The sequence below is a fragment of the Hemitrygon akajei genome, chromosome 11 (assembly GCF_048418815.1).
Source record: "Hemitrygon akajei chromosome 11, sHemAka1.3, whole genome shotgun sequence".
Taxonomy (NCBI): Eukaryota; Metazoa; Chordata; class Chondrichthyes; order Myliobatiformes; family Dasyatidae; genus Hemitrygon; species Hemitrygon akajei.
Window position 1 is genome coordinate 164,051,902 of NC_133134.1, and position 21,291 is coordinate 164,073,192.

Genomic DNA, 21,291 nt, shown 5'->3' on the forward strand with positions numbered 1-21,291 from the left:
TGCCAATTTAAACTGCACCTTTGCCTGTACATGTTCTGTGCCCCTGCATCCCCTGCCTGCTCAGGTAACGGTCTAAACTCCTGTTAATCTTCGCTTCCATATCCTGGTAGCTCATTGCAGGCATCTACCATTCCCTGTGTGGAAAAATTGCCTCACTAACGTCCTTTTAACTTCCCCGCTCTCCTCCCACCTTCAACGTACTCCCTCCAATATTTGACATTTCCACTCAAAGGAAAAGATTCAATCTACGCTATCTATGATCCTCATCGTTTTAGAAACCAACCAGATGTCCCCTCAGCCCCTGACGCTCCGGACACAATAATCCAAGTTTGTCCGACCTCTCCTTGTAGCTAAATCTTAGAAAATGTAATTACACTTAATCGGCCATCTTTCATAGGCATTAATTATGTGGCTTTTGCATGCTTATCTGATTGTTTTTTCCAAAATTGCAAGTAACTGAGTGGTTAAGACCATGAGATATAGAAGCAGAGGCCATTTGGGCCATCGAGTCTGCTCCACTCTTGCATCTTGGCTGATCCATTTGCCTCTCAGATTCAATCTCCTGCCTTCTCCCCGTATCCCTTCATGCCCTGACTAATCAAGAATCTGTCAGCCTCTGCCTTCAATATACCCAAAGACTTAGTATCCACAGCCTCCTGTGGCAATGAATTCCAGCTTCACCCCTCTCTGGCTAAAAAAATTCCTCCTCATTTCTGTTCTAAAAAGGTGCCCCTCTATTCTGAGATTGTGCCCTCTGGTCCGAGCCACCCACACCACAGGAAACATCCTCTCCACATCCACTCTATTGAGGCTTTTCAATATTCAATGAGGTCAGCCCTCATTCTTCTGAATTCCAGTGAGCACGTGCCCAGAGCCACATCGATTCTCATATAGTAACCCTTTCATTCCTGGAATCATTCTCGTGAAGTTCCTCTGAACCCTCCCCAATGTCAGCTCATCCTTTCTTAGATATTCTTGATATTCTTAAATTATGGAAACACTAACAAAAACTATTGGGAGCAGTCAGCAGGTCAGGCAGTTTCTGTGGAGAGACACACATCTCCATCCGCAAAAAACGGACTCTCCGATTCCCAATCCTGTTCAGACAAGTCACACAATGGCCTCCTCTTGTTGCATTATGAGTCCGCCATCAGGCTGAAGCAGCCACACCTTACATTCTGTCTTGGTAGTCTCCAAACTGATGGCATGAATATTGATTCCTCCTTCCGGTTAAAGATGTTTCCCCCCCCCCCCTCCCTTCTATTCCACACTCTGGCCTCTTACCTCTTATCAGCTGCCTATCGCCTCCCCCTGGTGCCTCTTGTTCTTCCCTTTCTCCCCTGGTCTACCCTCCTCTCCTATCAGATTCCTTCCTGTGAGGATCATGTTTTTGATGCACCATCAATAACTCTAGGAGACTGGAAGTGAACGATAGGCTTTTATTAACAGCGAAAAGGGAGCACGACATGTCGAAGACTGAGGGAGGAGCAGTGCCCCAATCGCCTTTATACAGGGGTCTGTGGGAGGAGCCACAGGAGCAGTCAGCAGGGGTCTGTGGGAGGGGCCACAGGGGCAGTCAGCAGGGGTCTGTGGGAGGAGCCACAGGAGCTGTCAGCAGGGGAGGGGGGGGGGCGTGTCCAGACAGGTATACATAGTTTACCACAATTTCTCAAGTGCCTTCAATACTATACAGCCCTCATTGCTGGGGGAGAAGCTCCGTTCAATGCAGGTTGGCACTTCCATCGTGTCCTGGATAATGGACTACCTGACTGGCAGAGCACAGTATGTGTGGCTTCAGAACTATATGTCAGACATGGCTATAAGTAGCACTGGGGCCCACCAGGACTGTATTGACTCCCTTCCTGTTTTCCCTGTACACCTTGGGCTTTACATACAACACTGAGTCAAGTCATCTGCAGAAATTTTCTGATGACTCAGCAATAGTCGTGTCTATAAAGGGAGGAGGGGAGGATGAATACAGGGCCCTGATGAGGACTTTGTCAAATGGTGCAAGCTGAATCATCTGCAGCTCAACATCAGTAAGAGAAAAGGGATGGTGATGGACTTTAGGAAGACTAAGCCTGCACTGCTCCCTGTTACTATTGATGGTAAGAATGTAGATGTGGAGAGGACCTACTGAGGGTGCACCTGGATGACCAACACAGAGCTTGTGTACAAGAAGGGCCAGAGTCACCTCTACTTCCTGAGGAGACTGAGGTCCTTTGGAGTATGCTGGCCTCTCCTTCACAAGTTCTACCAGTCTGTTGTCGCCAGTACAATCTTCTGTGCAGTGGTGTGCTGGGTGATGCCAACAGACTCAATAAACTGATTAGAAAGGTTGGATCTGTTATAGGGGTCAGACTGGACACACTGGAGGCTGTGGTAGAACAAAGGACCCTACAGAAAATCCTGGCCATTCTGGACAATGTTTCTCACCCTCTGCATGCCACCTTGGCTGAACAGAGGAGCACTTTTAGTAATAGACTAAGACAACTGCACTGCTCTAAAGAGACACTATATGAGGTCATTCTTTCCCTCGGCCATCAGGCTCTATAAAGAGCCAACCTATAGCTGGGGAAATGATCTTGTAATCTTTGACTTGTAATTCTTGTACATCTTATTTTTAAGGTATCTTATTTTTATTCTTTCTTACTTATCTTCTAATATTTGTATAATGGTACATTTGTAATACTACTATGACACCGGAATTTCCTTTGGGATCAATAAAGGATGTATTTATCTATCTATCTTTAGGTTTCTGGCATCTGCAGAATTTCTTATATTTATATTAAGTGTTTGAGGTGCTTTGGTATGTTAGCAAAGACTGGAAAATATGCACAGATGTACGGTGGTGAGTACTCTAACTGGTTGCATCGTTGTTTGGTATGAAGGGAGCAACTGCACAGGATCAGAAACAGCTGTAAAGGGTTACAGACTCAGCCAATTCCATCATAGACACTAACCACCCACCATCATGGGCATCTTCAGAAGGTTAGACCTCAAGGAGGTGGTATCCATCATAAAGGACCCTCACCATGCGCTCTTCGACGTTACATCATTACTACTGTCGACGTGGTAGCACAGGAGGCTGAAGACTCTCACTCACACATTAGGAATAGCTTCTTCCCCTCCACCATCAGATACCCCAACAGTCCATGGCAACACACAGAAAATGCTGGAGGAACTCAACAAGTCAGCAGCATCTATGGAAATGAATAAGCAGTCAACATTTTGGATCAAGACCCTTAATAGACAGTTGTTTGCTCATTATGTGCTGTATTGTGTGAAGTGGGCGGTCACGGTCTGTCCATGACCATGACTGTTCTGGGCAAATTTTTCTACAGAAGTGGTTTGCCATTGCCTTCGCCTGGGCAGTGTCTTTACAAGACGGGTGACCCCCGCCATTATCAATACTCTTCAGAGTTTGTCTACCACCCACCACCTGTTCCCATGCTCATAGAGTCATAGAACACCTGGAGAAACAGACCCTTCAGCCCATCTAGTCTATGCCAGCCTGTTCTTCTGCCTAGTCCCATCTACCTGCACAAGGACCATATCCCTCCGTCCATGAACCTATCCAAACTTCTCCTAAATATTACAATTGAACCTTCATCTGCCACTTCCACTGGTTGGCTGTTTATTCCACACTCGCACCACCCTCTGAGTGAAGTAGGTTCCCCTCAGATTCTACTTCTCCTCTTTCAACCTCTGATCTCCAGTTTTAGTCTCAGTGTCCCTATGATAAATGGTCCTGAAGAAGGGTCTTGACCCAAAAGGTTGACTGTTTATTCCTTTCTGTGGATGCTGCTGAGGTCTTTCAGCATTTTCTGTGTGTTACTCTTAATATTTTTTATCCTAAACCATGACTTCCAGTTGTAGTCTCACCCAACCCGAGTGGGAAAAGCCTGCTTTCATTTACCCTATCTCTACCCCACTTAATTTTATATCCTTCTGTAAGTTTCCCTCATTTACCTGCAGTGCTGGGAATAAAGTCCATCCCTTTATTTCCTTTTGGGATAAAATAGAACATTTCCCTATAACTTAGGCCCTCAAGATCCAGTAACATCCTTGTAAATTTTCTCTGCACACTCTTTCAAGCCTAATGTCACCCCTCCTTGGCTGGCTGAGCAGAAGCCTGCACATTTAAAATTAAAACTTGACCAAGCATCCAGAGCGTGGAGGAGAGTTGTTTGTAATGCAAGGCAAGGGAATTGGAATTGGCTGCTTTGAATTCGAAGGGCTAAATGGCCTCTCATGCTGTGGTTATGTTTGACCTTTTTTATGTGGATTCAGGGGAGGTACAGTGAGTAAGGATGGGAGGGCACAGGGAGAGGTGTGGTGGGCTAAACGTTTCTATCAGAGGGAGAATCTCCAACAAAGGGACATAGCTACAAGATCAAATTGAACGGTCCTTTCAAACAGAAGCACAAGGAACATTTTCTCATGGGGGATGGTGAATCTCAGCAATTCTCTAGCTTGGAGGCTGTGGAGATGATATTGGTTGGGGGGGGGGCTTTTATGCAAGAACTATATTATGGAACACAGAAGAGTACAGCACAGGAATAGACCCTTCAGCCCACAATAGACACATTAGATTCTACAGATGCTGGAAATCTAGAGTAACACACATAAAGTGCGGGAGAAACTCGGCAGGTCAGGCAGCATCTATGGGGGGAAATAGACAGTGGACAATTTGGCCCTCAGTTCAGGCTCCTTTTCAGGTGCCTAATGGTTGTAGGGTAATAACTATTCATGAAACTGGAGGTGTGGAACTGAAGGCTCCTGTACCTCCTGTCCGATGGAGGCATGGGCTAGATGGTGGGGTTACTGGATGGTTGATGTGTCAAAATGTTTGGATATGACCCAAGTGCAGAGAGAGTGACACTGAAGCTGGTTATGAGGATGGTTGCAGAATTTAAAGGAAAGTAAAAACAATAAACATTAGACCAACACGGCCGTTAACTAAACTCTCAAACTGGAAGTTAAAAGCCAACATTGCGGCAGGAAGCAGTAACTAACTACTAAATGAATATTCCTCCTTGAGAGCGTCCGTTGAAATGGTAGTCCTCTTTCCCGGACAAGGATGAGGGTAAGCAGGGAGCATAAACGTTACTGTGTTCTTGGTCAAGTTTCAACAAGACGAGAATGAAAAGAAGGGAGTTAAATACCACCATAATGAAAAACTAACTAGTTAGAATGTGCATGCTTACAAATGATCTTGCCAAACCTGTTCTGTAGCCTGCCTGCGCAGGCGCATAGAACCTGCAGTAGAGTCTTTGGTCAAGACAAGAAGTCTTCTGGTGTGTGACATTTCTACCCTGTGAAAATTATGTGTCACTCATAACTTTACAAACTTCTATCAGATCCTCCGTCAGCCTCTGCCACTCCAGAGAAAACACCCAAGTCTGTCCAATCTCTCCATGTAGCTCATTCTCTCTAATCTACAGCATCCTGGTGAACCTCTTCTGTGCCCTTTCCAAAACTTCCACACCCTTCCTGTAATGGGCCATCCACAAGCAGATAAAGAATATGAAAAATCAGGAACAGAGGGCAATGGGGAGCACCCACCGAAAAAGAGAGCTGCATAGTAGCATACCGGTGAACGTAAAGGCATTAGAGGGCCGCTGACCCCGGTTCAATTCCCGCTGGTGCCTGAGAGAAAATTGTACGTTCTTCCCATGATGGAGCGGGCTTCCTACCAAATTCCAATGATGTACGGGTTGGTAAGTAAATTGGTCACATCAGTGTGATTGAGTGGCGTGGGCTTGTTGGGCTGGAGGGGCCTTTTACAGTGCTGTATCTTCAATTAAGTAAAATTAAAATAAATGAATAATAAATGACAACTGGTAGGGCAGGATTGATGGGCCAAGTGGTCTTCTCCAGCTCCCGATTTTTTACATTCCAATGAGCTTATGCACAGAGACATGGTGATATCAGAATCTGAATTAGTTTTAACATCACTGATGTATGTCGTGAAATTTATTGTTTTGTGCCAGCAGTACATTGCAATTAATTATAATACGAATTGTGATTTACTATAAGAATATAGCAATATACGCCAGGGAGGGGTAGCACCTCTGGTGAAGGGACTTGTCGTGTCCATTCTGAAGCCGCTCACTCACCTTTGTTCCCCAATGGACACTCAGCGCTCTCCTGCAGCTCCAGGTACCTGTTTGTATGCGGTGTCGGCCACACCCCACTACACCGCTTGGACAGGTGGAGGCATCGTGCCCTGGTGAGTTCGGGCATGCCTGTCCCAGCATATGAAGTCATCTCTGCCAGACTGGGTGGATGGGCAGGAAGGTGGTACTGCAACGCTGCGCGCAGAGCGAAGGGCGTGAGAAGCCACAGGAGAAGTCACGGTCGTCCACTGCAACCAAGGAAGACTCCAGTCTGTGACGTTTGTTCGTATCACTAGACCAGGACTTCTGAGGTCGAGAGAGTGGGACTACCCCAGTGCAAACTCTCCCACACGGGTTCTGTCATCATTGGACACGATGGGCAACCAGCACCACCACCACCATATATATTTAAAAAAAATTAAATTAAATAAATAGTGCAAAAAAAAGTAGTGAGGTAGTCTTCATGGGTTCAATGTCCATTCAGAAATCAGATGGCAGAGGGGAAGAAGCTGTTCCTGAATCGTTAAGTGTGTGCCTTCAGACTCCTCTATCTCCTCCCTGATGGTAGCAATGAGAAGAGGGCATGTCCTTAATAATGGATCCCCAGGGGTGGGGTGGGGGGGTGGTTTGAGTGCGCTGGCTGCTTAATGGGATCCTTAATGATGGATGCCGCCTTTTTAAGGCATCGCTGCTTGAGGATGTCCTGGATGCTGGGGAGGTGAGTGCCCATGATGGAGCTGGCTGGGTTCACAATTTTCCACGGCTTATTTCGATCCTGTGCAGTAGCAGCTCCCGACACCCCCCCCCCCCACCCCACTCCCCCACCATACCAGATGGGGAATCAGCCAGTTAGAATGCTCTCCATGGTACATCTGTAGAAATTTGCAAGTGTCTTTGGTGACATACCAAATTTCCTCAAACTCCTAATGAAATATAGTCACTGTCTCGCCTTCTTTGTGATCGCATCAATGTGTTAGACCCAGGATAAGGAGAAAGGTTGCATTTCTTATTACTTCTGGTATTCACAAAGCACTTTATGTACCCTCCAGCAAATTACTTTTTGAAGTACAATCACCATTTTAATAAAAGGCATCTGAGCAGTCAGCTTGTGCACAGCTAGATCCCATTAATAGCAGCTCAGTAATGGTAAACACAAAAGATTGTGCAGATGCTGGAAATCCAGAGCAGCATGCACACAAAGACCAGAAGACCATACGAAATCCAGGAGGAACTCAGCAGGTCCATGATAAGGAATAAAGAGTCAATATTTCAGACATTCATCAGAGCTGGAAAGGAAGGGGGAAGAAGCTAGCATAAGAAGGTGATGAGGAAGGGGAAGGAGTACAAGCTGGAGGTGACAGGTGAAGCCAGGTAAGCTGGTTGATAAGTGTGTGGGGGAGGGGAGGATGTGGTGGGAAGCTGGGAGCTGAAAGGTGGAAAAGATAAAGGCCTGAAGTAGAAGGAATCTGATAGGAGGGGAGAGTGGACCATGGGAAAAAGGGAAGGAGGAGGGGCACCTAAGGGAGGTCATGAGCAGGTGAGGAAAACAGAAGAGTAAGATTGGGGCCACAATAAGAAATGGAAAAGGAGAGAAGGGGGTGGGAGAGGGGAGGGGAAGAAATTACCAGTAATAACCATTGGTTTGTATCCTAGTAATGTTGTTTGTCCAAAACGATCATCTCCACTTGAGAGTAGGTGGGGTATCAGTTCACTGGTCCATTCAAAAGTCAAGCAAATTCATTCCCCATCACCCCCTCCTCCAAACAGCCTGGATTCAGAGAGATGGAAAGAAATGCTTTGGCCTACTGGACTTATATTAGCCAGAATCACCAACTTACACAACTCCTTCACTAATCCTACATTTTCACTCCTGCATGTTTTCTCTACACATCAGCCAACTAACTTACCAACCTGCTTGTCCTTTACGTGAGGGGAACCAGAGCACGACAGCCACGGAGTGTTAACTCAGAATCAGAATCAGGGTTATTATCAATGGCGTAGGTCAAGAAATATATTGTTTTATTATACATAACAAAAACCATAAATTGCAATAATATATACATATATTAAATTAAATAAGTAGTGCAAAAAGAGAGCAAAAAAAAGGAAAAAATAGCAAGGTAGAGTTCATGGGTTCATTGTCCATTTAGGAATCTTATGACAGAGGGGAAGAAACTGTCCCTTAATTGCTGAGTGCGTGTCTTCAGGCTTGTGAACCTCCTCCTTGAGGGTAGCAATAGAACGGGGCATGTGCTGGGTGATGGGGGGTGGAAGTGTTCTTAATAATGGATGCCACCTTTTTGAGGCATTGCCTTTTGAAGGTATCCTGGATGCTAGGGGGGGATCTAGTGCCCAAGATGGAGCTAGCGGAGCTTGCAATGCTCTGCAGCTTTTCCTGATCCTGTGCTGTGGCCCCATCTGTAGAAATTTGTTAGAGTCTTTGGTGGCATACCAAGTCTCCTCAAATACAGCCGCTGTGGACAGCATCTGAGGTCAGGATCAAACCCTGGTCTCTGGTGTTTTCACTAGCCGTGCTACAGTGCTGTGAAAGCCACCAACCTCGGCCACAGTACCATCAAGTGTTAGTTTTAACAGATTCCTGGATGGCTTTGAAAATGCTCAAGCTTTGATCTTGCAGCAGAAAGCCCTCCCAGACCACGCACTGACCTCGCTCTTATTCGCTTCACCATTCCCATGGAATTCCTGGTCCTGTTAACCCTCTATTGAACCTCCAAATGTCACCATAAGGTGGCAGCAGTGAGTCCTCCGGCAGATTCCAGATTCCATGGGCCTTTTGTTCTCGACTACATTGGGAGATTGGCGAAGGGGAGTGGAGTTTATAACAACTAACACAGACACTCTCCAGGCACTCTCTACTAAAATTATTTGAAAGTCAGTGGAAATGCTGTCGAATGAAGCAATCTAACCCAGCAAGCTTTGGAATCGTCCATGGCAACGCTATATTAACAGAGCAACACACACAAAATGCTGGAGGAACTCAGCAGGCCAGGCAGCATCTAGGAAAAGAGTACAGTAGAAGTTTTGGGACGAGACCCTTCAGCAGGTCCGGAGAAAAAAAAAGATGAGGAGTAGATTTAAAAGGTGTGGGGGGTGGGGGGGGGGGGGGAAGAAAGAAACACAAGGTAATAGGTGAAACCTGGAGGGGGAGCGATGAAGTAAAGAGCTGAGAAGTCGATTGGTGAGAGAGATGCAGGGCTGGAGGAGGTGGAGTCTGATAGGAGAGGACAGAAGACCATGGAAGAAAGAAAAGGGTGGAGGAGCACCAGAGGGAGGTGATGGGAAGGTGAGGAAATAAGGTGAGAGAGGGAAAACAGGATGGGGAATGGTGAAGGGGAGGGGACTTTACCAGAAGTTTGAGAGATCGATGTGCATACCATCAAGTTGGAGGCTACCCAGATGGAATATAAGGTGTTGTACCTCCAGCCCAGCAGTAGCCTCATTATGACAGCGGAGGAGGCCATGATAGAATTCTCCATCCCCTTTTTCCTCTCTCACCTCATCTCCTTGCCTGCCCTTTGCCTCCCTCTGGTGCCCCTCCCTACTTTTCTTTCTTCCATGACCCTCCATCCTCTCCTATCAGACTCTCTCTTCTCCAGCCCTGGAGCTCTTTCACCAATCAACCTCCCAGCGACTTACTTCATTCCTCCCATTTCAGATTTCACCAATCACCGTGTTTTTCTCTCCCCTCTCTTTTAAATCCACCCCTCACCTTATTGCTCCAGTCCTGATGAAGGGTCTCGGCCCGAAACATCGACTGTACTTTTTTCTCTAGATGCTGCCTAGCCCAGTGAGTTCCTCCAGCATTTTGTGTGCTTTGCTTGGATTTCCAGCATCTGCAGATTTTCTCTTGTTCGTGCTTCTTTAACAGTTTATCGTTAACGAAGGACAGGTCGGTATCAATTGTAAAGTGAAACCCATAGTGTCTTGGAACACTACAACAAAGAAACAGACCCTTTGGCCCATCTAGTCTGTGCCAAACTATTAATCTGCCTAGTTCCACTGTCCATAGCCCTCCACACCCATCTCTACCATGTACCTATCCAAACTTCTCTTCACTGTTGAAATTGAACATGCGTTCACCACTTCCACTAGCAACATTTTAGCAGATTGAAGTAATATTTAAAAATACTTAAAAGGATTCCTTGGTCACAGGCTGTGTTCAGTCACAAAGAAATAATGTGGGTGCGGATGGATTAGGAATAAAAATAAGGGATTTGGGATTCTGACCTGGAAAAATTTGCTGGCTTCTCATTGCTGCAGGTATAAGTACTGAAACATTCTCCATGTGGAAGCATTTTCAGTTGCGGGACTGCACACCAGTACAAACAGTGTCAGATTCAGCACAACGGCCAGCACAATCAGATCCCATCCCGCCTTGATTATAGGGTGGGGGTCCATTATTAAGAACCCCAATCACCCAGGACATGCCTTCTTCTCATTGCTACAATGAGTGAGGAGGTACAGGAGTCTGAAGACAATGATTCAGGAACATCTACCATCTGATTTCTGAATGGACATTGAACCCATGAACGTTACCTCCCTTTCTAGCCTGCGAAGTTAGCTCTGGCAGACTGAGCTAAAGAGATCTATAATGAGACCCAATGATCAAGAAGATTCTACAACGCTTCCTGGAAAGCGAAGGACATGACAAGGCACAGAAGACATCTTGGTTACCTACTGCAATCAAGGAAGACCCCAGTTTGTGACACGCGTTCTTACCACTGGATCTTCAGTTTCTTCAGACATAGCGTGTGAAAGAGAGGCAAGAGTGGATACTGGACCACGGTAAAACAATGCTGGAGAAGTAGTAATCGGGGATAAGGAAATGGCAGATGAACCAAATAAGTATTTTGCATCATTCTTCACTGTGGAAGACACTAGCAGTATGCCTGATGTTCAAGAGCATCAGAGGACAGAAGTGTGTGAAGTTGCCATCACTAGGGAGAAGGTTCTTGGGAAACGGAAAGATGTAAATTACCTGGACTAGATGGTATACACACCAGGGTTCTGAAAGAGGTGGTTGAAGGGACTGTGGAAGTGTTAGTAATGATCTTTCAAGAGTCGTTAGATACTGGACTGGTTCTAGAGGGCTGGAAAATTGTAAATGTCACTCCACTCTTCAAGAAGGGAGGGAGGCAGATGAAAGGAAATTATAGGCCAGTTAGTCTGGCCTCAGTGGTTGGGAAGATGTTGAAATTGATTGTTAAGGATGTGCTTTCAGGGTAGAGCATGGACAAAATGCCAGAGGAACTCAGCAGACCAGGCAGCATCTATGGAGAAGAGTACTGTTGACATTTCAGGCCAAGACCCTTCAGCAGGACGGTTCCTGCAGAAGGGTCTCGGCCCAAAACATTTACTATACTCTTTTCAATAGATGTTGCCTGGCTTGCTGAGTTCCTCCAGCATTTTGTGTGTGTTGCTTGGATTTCCAGCGTCTGCAGATTTTCTTTTATTTGTAGTCAGAATGGTTTGCTCAAGGGGAAATCTTGCTGGACAAATCTGTTGGAAATCTTTGAAGAAATAACAAGCACGATAGACAAAGGAGAATTGGTTGATGTTGTGTACTTGGATTTTCAGAAGGCCTTTGATAAGGTGCCACACGTGAGGATGCTTAACAAGTTAAGAGCCCGTGGTATTACAGGAAAGGTACTCGCATGGATAAAGCAGTGGCTGATTGGCAGGAGGCCAAGAGAGGGAATAAAGGGCGCCTTTTCTGATTGCTTGTTGGTGACTAGTGGTGTTCCATAGGAGTTTGTGTTGGGACCGATTCTTTTTACGTTACATGTCCTTTTGATTTGTCACACTACAATGTACTGTAGAAAGCATTCTGACAGTCTGCATCACTGTCTGATACGGAGGGGCTACTACACAGGATTGAAAGAAGCTACAGAGAATTGAAAAAATTAATCAGCTCCATTTTGGGTACTAGCCTCCGTCATATATAAGACATCTTCAAGGAGTGGTGCCTCAGCAAAGTGACGTTCATCATTAAGGACCCCCATCACCCAGGACATGCCCTCTTCTCATTGTTACCATCAGGAAGGAGGTACAGAAGCCTGAAGGCACACACTCAGCGATTCAGGAACAGCTTCTTCCCCTCTGGCATCAGATACCTAAATGGACATTGAACCCATGAACACCACCTCACCGTTATTATTTCTGGTTTTGCACTATTTTTAATTTAACTATTTAATACACATATATATACTTACTGCAATTGAATGATTCATTTATTTATTTGCTTGTTTGTTTGTTCATTGTACTACTGCCATAAAGTTAACAAATTTCACAACATATGCCGGTGATATTAAACCTAATTCTGATCCTGAATTTTGGAAGATGCAACTGATGGCTTTGTTGCAAAGTTTGCGGATGATATGAAGGTAGGTGGAGGGGCAGGTAGTTTTGAGGAAGCTGAGAGGCTACAAAAGGACCTCGACAAATTAGAAGAATGGACGAAGAAGTGGCAGATGGAATAGCCAAGAAGACTGTGGTCATGCACTTTGGTAGAAGAAATCAAAGCGTAGACTAAATGGAGAGAAAATTAAAACATCTGAGGTGTAACGGGACTTGGACATCCCTATGTGGGATTCCCTAAAGGTTAATTTGCAGGTTGAATTGGTGACGAGGAAGTCAAATGCAATGTTAGCATTCACTTCAAGAGGACTAGAATATAAAAGTGAGGATGTAATGTTGAGTCTTTAAAAAGCACTGGTGAGGCCTCACTTAGCAGTTTCAGGTCCCTTATCTAAGAAAGCATGCATAGACACTGGAGAGGGTTCAAAGGAGGTTTACGAAAATTATTCCGGGATTGAAAGGCTTGTCATATGAAGAGCGTTTGATGACTCTGGGCCTGCACTCAATGGAATGAGTGTACAAGATATTAAGAGGGATAGACAGAGTGGACAGCCAGCGCCTCTTCCCCAGGGCACCACTGCTCAGTACAAGAGGACATGGCTTTAAGGTAAGGGGAAGGAAGTTCAAGGGGAATATTAGAGGAAGGTTTTTCACTCAGAGAGTGGTTGGTGCGTGGAATGCACTGCCTGAGTCAGTGGTGGAGGCAGATACACCAGTGAAGTTTAAGAGACTACATGCAGGTATGTGGAGGAATTTAAGGTGGGGGGTTATATGGGAGGCAGGGTTTGAGGGTCGGCACAACATTGTGGGCCGAAGGGCCTGTACTGTGCTGTACTATTCTATGTTCCATGTTCTATGAATTCAGAATAACGAGGGGTGAACTCATTAAAACATATCGAATTTTGAAGGGCCTCGATAGAGTGGATATGGAGAGGATTTTTCCTATGGTGGGGGAGTCTAAGACCAGAGGGCACAGCCTCAGAATAGAGGGGACTCATTTTAGAACGGAAATGAGAAGCCAGAAAATGGTAAATCTGTGGAATTCATTGCCACAGACGGCTATGGAGACCAAACCATTGGGTATATTTAAGGCAGAGGTTGATAGATTCTTGATTAGTCAGGTCATGAAGGGATATGGAGAGAAGGTAGAAGATTGGGCTGTGGGGAAAAACAGCTCAGCCATAATGAAATGGCAGAGTAGACTCGATGGGTCAAAAGGCCTAGTTCTATATCTTATGGTCTTATTATCTATGATCTCATTTAAGGTGGAACAGTACTGAGATACTCTGTAGTCAACACTATTTCTATAATTAGGAGTTGAACACCCATTATCCAAAATGTTTGGGGTCGGAAGGGTTTTGGATTTCAGATGTTCGATCTTATTGTCTTATGGACCTGGACTTCCGAGGTCAGGAGAGTGAAACTGCCCCAGTGCAAAGGGATTTCTACTTTAAAACCTCTCCTGCGCAGGTTCCTTGTCATCATTGGACGTGACGGACAACCACCAGTTGTGCACCTTGGACTGGAGGAACATTGTTTCGTTTGGCGGTATACATGTATACTGCTGAATGACTGTAAACTTGAACTTGATTACCAACAAAAATGCTTCAGGATATCTTGAAAAGGATTGGTAGAAGCCCTCTTATGTTCAAATTCGTCTGCACCTAGCGTCACTTCATGTGCATATAATCAGCCTATGTACTGTGTATAAACTAAACTTGTGTATATACGGCCACATTTAATCTTGTGTCTCACAGAAGTGTTTTTACGTTGTGTATTTTATGTTACATCATACCCAGAATAACAATTATTTTGTTGTCCTTTACACTTGTATACTGAAGAATGACAACAGAAGATCTTGCATCTTTAAGCTTGAATCTTGAATCGATTATCAATTTTCCCTTAAGGTAAAAAAAAATTCCCTCCCCCTCCCCTCTTCCTCTATTCCCCACTTTAGCCTCTTCTCAGCTGCCTATCACTATCCGCCAGGTCTCCTCCCCTTTCTCTCCTCTCTAGTCAGATTCCTTCCTCTCCAGCCTTTCACCTTTCCCACCCACTTGGCTTCACCTAACATCTTCTTGCTACCTTCCTTTCCCTCCCCCCACCTTTTCATTGGGATGTCTTTCCCTCTTCCTTAGTCCTGAAGAAGGGTCTCAGCCCAAAACGTGGACTATTTACTCTATTCCGTAGCTGCTGCCTGACCCGCTGAGTTCCTCCAGCATTTTGTGTGTGTTGCTCTGGATTTCCAACATCTGTAGACTTCCTAGTGTTTACCATTAATAATTCCTTCTGTTCACAGACCTGCTGAATTCCTCCAGCAGACTGTAGCTCCAAATCCCAGCATCTGCCATCTCTCGTGTCACAAACAAATGTCAAGCTCGTGTTCATTTTTATGGAGCCAAATGTAATTTTTTTTAATGTTGATTGTTTTCCTTGCAGTGGAGGTTTCAGTTACCATTCATGAATAAATATTTCAATGAAACTGCCTCTTGTTTATTCTGTGCAGAATGAGGGGCCCTGTCGTTTAGCCTTTAAATTAGGTTCAGATCCTGACATTAAGTCAAGCATGAATCTTGTTTAGCAGGCACGGGAATTTCATTTTGAGTTACCTTGTCGAGCGGGCTGACAGCGTCACTCGCATCAGACAGAGTACAGATGGGCTCTTACCAATGATGGAAGGTGGGGGTTGGGTAAGAGGAGGCAGAGGGAGGGGGGTGCAGGTGTTGGGGGTGGGGAAGAACTGAAAGGCTTTCTTGTGAGTATTCTAAAGGCAAAGGTGTGAAAACATTACATTGCCATGGAAACCAAGGAATCAAGATCATAAATTGTAACTGACCTTGGTTTCTTTTTCAGTCATAGAATCATAGAACACTGCAGCACAGAATCAGGCCCTTTGGCCCATCTAGTCTGTGCTGAGCTGTTATTCCACCTAGTCTAAACTGAGGCGAATATTCTTCAGAAGAGATTTGAGTCAGCGATGTGAGGGCACAAGAGATGGCAGATACTGCAATCTGGAGCAGGAGGAACTCAGCAGGTCAGTCAGTATCCGTGAAGGGAGTTGGACAGTTGATGTTTTGGGTCGAGACCTTTCATCTGGAATGTGGGGAGAGTACTGAGGAAGAGAGTGTACGGGGGCGAGTCTGGGTGAAAATGTGATGGAAGAGCAGTGACAGAGGGTCTCACGGAACTCCCATCGGAGAGGAGGTGAAAGCATCTTCATCATGGGCATACCTTTCTCAGCCAGGTAACAAACTGGGGGCACAAGAGACCGCAGAAGCTGGAAACTGATACAACACAAGATGCTGGAAGAGCTCAGTGGGCCAGGCAGTATCTGTGGAAGGAAGGAAATTATTGACCAATAGGCTGCATGCAGAGTTCTGTCCCGAAACATCAACAATGGACTCAAGATGAAAGATCTCGACCTAAACTGTTGAGGGATTTATTTATTGTTTGCTGGTTGGTTATCTATATAGTTATTCATTTAACCATATAACAATTACAGCATGGAAACAGGCCATCTTGGCCCTTCTAGTCCATGCCGAATGCTTACTCTCACCTAGTCCCACTGGCCCGCACTCAGCCCATAACCCTCCATTCCTTTCCTGTCCATATACCTATCCAATTTTACTTTAAATGACAATACCGAACCTGCCTCTACCACTTCTACTGGAAGCTCGTTCCACACAGCTACCACTCTCTGAGTAAAGAAGTTTCCCCTCGTGTTACCCCTAAACTTTTGCCCCTTAACTCTCAACTCATGTCCTCTTGTTTGAATCTCCCCTACTCTCAATGGAAAAAGCCTATCCACGCCAACTCTATCTATCCCCCTCATAATTTTAAATACCTCTATCAAGTCCCCTCTCAACCTTCTATGCTCCAAAGAATAAAGACCCATTTCATTTGTTTAACATAGAGCATAGAACAGTACTGCACAGGGACAGGCCTTTTGGTCCTCAGCGTCGTGATGAACCAGCTAAAAAGTAAATCAAAAAACCCTCAAAACTAACCCCTCTTGCCTACACAATATCCATATTCCTCCATCTTCCTGATAATCACGTCTATCTAAACATCTCTTCAAAGCCTCTGATGTATTTGCCACGACCACTATACCAGACAGAGCATTCCGAGCATCCACCACTCTCTGAGTAAAAAACTTACCCCTCACATCCCCCTTGAACCTACCCCTCTCACCTTCAATGCATGCCCTCTGGTATTAGACATTTCAACCCTGGGAAGCAGATACTCTCTGTCACCTTACTCATTTATTTGTTACTTGTACATCGAAACACAACGTGAAAGGCCTCGTTTACATTAACAACCAGTACAACCTAAGCAAGTACTGGGGGGCAGCCTGCAAATGTGACCACACATTCCAGCACCAGCATAACACGTCCACAATGAACAACACAGGCAACAGGAACAAAACAAGGCCAATAACAGCAAAACCTTTCTCAACCTGCCGGTCAGCCACCCACACGCAAAGACAGGCCTTCAGGCCTCCAGTCCTTGGCTCCAAACTTCAGAATCACTGATATCAGAACACCAATCTCAAGTTCCTTGGCCCGGACAGCATCTCAACCTTCCATTTCTTTCCATGAATGCTGCCCAATTAGCTTTGTGAACCTTCTTTGAACTGCCTCCCGTGCAAGGATATGCCTCCTGATGCAGTTCTGTTCAAACTACTCCTGGTTGGATCTCACTAAAGCCTTGTCGTTCTGCAGCGTACCCCCTCCGGTTTTTATTCTCTATCCCACTGGGAATATAAATACAATCCATGGAGTATATTCCTGAGCAACTCCAGTTCAAGATGGTGCTCGTGAACCGCAGTGACGACAACAAAATAAAATATTACCGTATTAATCACATTTTCTCTCAGATATGGTCACTGCAATCAACAGTCTGTCACTTCCTCTTCAGAGTCGACCTGCTGATCCGTAATGTACCGTGAACTTTGAAGACATTGTTGTCACTGTAGCATGGTTAGACTGCTCAATAGGAACATACACATCTGAAGTCACTTCATTAGGTACACCCGCACACTTCCACATTGATGCTAATATCTAATCAGCCAATCATGTGAACATACAACGTGGAACATAGACAACTACAGCACATTACAGGCCCTTTGGCCCACAGTGTTGTGCCGACCACGTAACCTACTCTCAAAACTGTTTAAAATTTCCCTAGTGCATCGCCCTCTATTTTTCCAAGCTCCATGTACCGAGCTAAGAGTCTCTAAAAAGATCCTATTGTATCCACCTCTACCACTGTTGCTGGCAGTGCGTTCCACACACTCACCACCCTTTGTGTGAAAAACTTACCCCTGACATCTCCCTTGTACTTACTATCAAGCACCTTAAAACTATGCCCCCTCATGTTAGCCATTTCAGCCCTGGGAAAAAGCCTCTGGCTACCCACATGATCAATCCCCCTCATCATCTTCTATACCTTGATCAGGTCACCTCTCACCTCCCCCCCCCCCCCCCCCCATTGCTCCAAGGAGAAAAGGCCAAGTTCACTCAATCTATTCTCATAAAGCATGCTCCCCAATCCAGGCAATGTCCTTGTAAATCTTCTCTGCACTCTCTCTGTAGTATTCGCATCCTTCCTGTAGTGAGATGACCAGAACTGAAAACAGTACTCCAAGTGGGATCTAACTAAGGTCAACTCAATACATAAAAGCATGCATGATCAAGAGGTTCAGTTGCTGTTCAGGCCAAACTTAAGAATGGGCAAGAAATGGGATCTAAGTGACTTTGACTGTAGAATAATTGTTGGTGCCAGACAGGGTGGATTGAGTATCTCAGAAACTACACACCTCCTAGGATTTTCACACATAGCAGTCTCTAGAATTTACAAAGAATGGTGCAAGAAACAAAAAAATCTAGTGGGTGAAAAAGCAGGCCTTTTCCACAGAGGTTGGTGGGACTACAACCAGAGGCCATGGGTTAAGGGTGAAAGGTGAATAGTTTAAGGAAAACATGAGGGGAAACTTCTTCACTCAGAGGGCCGTGAGAGTATAGAATGAGCTGCCAGCACAACAGTGCATATGAGCTTGATTTCAATACTTAAGAGAAGTTTGGATAGGAACACGGATGGTAGGGGTATGGAGGGCTATGGTCCTGGTGCAGGTCGAAGGGAGTAGGCAGTTTGGCATGGGCTAGATGGGCTGAAGGGCCTGTTTCTGCGCTGTACTTAAAAAAAAAAGAAAATAGTAACCAGACTCAATGGAAGGGAGACTGTGCTGAACTGTGTCCACAACTCTCTGTAGTTTCTTGTGATCTCAAGCAGAGCGGTTACCATACCAAACCGTGATGTATCAAGATAGGATGCTTTCTATGGTGCTTTAATAAAAATTGGTGACAGTCGACAGGAACCTGCCAAATTTCTTTAGCCTCCTTAGGAAATAGAGGTGTTGGTGAGTTCTTTTGGCTGTGACATGAATCTACTTGGACCAAGATGGGGTGCTGGTGATGTTCACCCCTAGAAACTTAAAGCTCTCTAATCCTTTCAACCTCAATACAGTCAATGTAGGCAGGAGTGTGAGCACCACCCCTCTTCCTGAAATCAATGGCCAGCTCCATTAAGCAAAAGATTATTGTCATTGGTCAGACCACAGGGAGTATTGTGTGAGGTTTGGCCCCTTATCTAAGAAAGGATGTGCTGGCATTGGAGAGGGTCCGGGGAAGTTCACGGGAATGATCCCAAGAATGAGAGGGTAAATCTATGAGGAGTGCTTGATGGCTCTGGGCCTGTACTCACTGAAGAATGAGGGGAATATCATTGAAACCTGTCAAATATTGAAAGCATGATAGCGTGGATTTGGAGAATTCTTGTGGTGGAGGAGTCTAGGACCAGAGGACACAGCCTCAGAATAGAAGGACATCCCTTTAGAACAGAGATTAGGAGGAATTTCTTTAGCCAGAGAGTGGTGAATCTGTACAATTTATCGCCACAGATGGCTGTAGAGGCCAAGTCATTGGCTATATTTAAAGCAGAGGTTGATAGGTTCTTGATTAGTAAGGGTGTCAAAGGTTACAGGAAGAAGGCAGGAGAATAGTATTGAGAGAGTTAAAAAAAAAAATCAGCCATAATGAAATGGCAGAGAAGACTTAATAGGCGAATGGCCTAATTCTGCTCCGATGTCTTATGGTCATGACACCATGTTTCTAAGATGGTGAAACCACAATGGGAGTATAGTCAAACACGAGGAAATCGGCAGATGCTGGAAATTCAAACAACACATGCAAAATGCTGGTGGAACGCAGCAGGCCAGGCAGCATCTATAGGGAGAAGCGCTGTCAACTTTTCGGGCTGAGGCCCTTCGTCCTGATGTCAGGACAAAGGGTCTCGGCCCGAAACATCGACAGTGCTTCGCCCTATAGATGCTGCCTGGCCTGCTGCGTTCCACCAGCATTTTGTGTGTGTGGGAATATAGTGTGCAGTTCTGGTCGCTGAGAAAGAAATGATTAAGCTGGAAAGAGAGCAGAAAAGACACAGAGATGTTACCAGCACCAGAGGGCTTGAGTTATAAGGAGAGGCAAGATAGGCTGGAACATATGGTGCATAGCAGGCTAAAGGAATACACACAAAGTACTGGAAGAATTCTGCACATCAGGCAGCGTCTATGCAGAGCCGATGTTTCAAATGAGACCCATTATCAGTCCTCATCTGCTGAGTTCCTGTAACACTTTGCATGTATTTCTCAAGATTTCCAGCAGTCTCACTTCAAAGGTCTTACTTGACTACAATTGCCCCAGGTTACCTTTGGTAGCTGCAGCTTCCACAGAGGGAAGATCTGAGAGGCAAGATTTTTACAGATCTGAGCCAAAAGGAATTCCTAAATCCAACCCAGGAAAAATGATCAAGGATTGATAACCAATGAGCACCAAGGTGTACCAACGCAAAGGGGTCATCACAACATCGTTCTTACCCAACCAATGGTTTGGATTTGGAATGATCCAACAGTAGCCTTCAAGCTGTACACTCAGTGGCCACTTTATTAGATACAGCTGCTCGTTAATGCAAGTATCTAATCAGCCAATCATGTGGTAGCAACTCTGTGTATAAAAGCATGTAGACATAGTCAAGAGGTTCGATTGTGGTTCAAACTAAACATCAGAATGGGCAAGAAATGTGATCTAAGTGACTTTGTCCATGGTGTCAGATGGGGTGGTTTGAGTATCTCAGAAATTGCTGATCTCCTGGGATTTTCAACACAACAGTATCTAGTTTGCAGAGAATGGTGTGAAAAACAAAAAAAATCCAGTGAGCGGCACTTCTGTAGGTGAAAATGCCTTGTTAATGAGAGAGGTCAGAGGAGAATGGCCAGACTGGTTCAAGGTGACAGTAATTTAAATAGCAATGTGTTACAACAGTGGTGTGCAGAAGGCATCTCTGAAAGCACAACATGTCAAACCTTGAAGTGGATGGGCTACAGCAGCAGAAGACCGCATCATCCCCTCAAAACTAATCAGTAAACTCCAAGACCAAGGCCTCAATATCCCCCTTGTGAATTGGATAGTGGATTTCCTCACTTGCAGATCCCCCATCAGTTCGGATTGGCAAAAGCATCTCCTCCACAAACTCCATCAGCACAGGTGCACGACAGGCCTACGTGCTTAGACCCCTGATCTACTTGCTTTACAGTATGGCTAAGTACATACAGGCCTCTAGGCCTCATATGGAGCCAGTGATCATTAATGGAGAATGTGTGGAGCAGGTTAAGACCTACAAGTATCTGGGAGTACAGTTGGACGAGAAGCTAGACTGGACTGCCAACACAGATGCC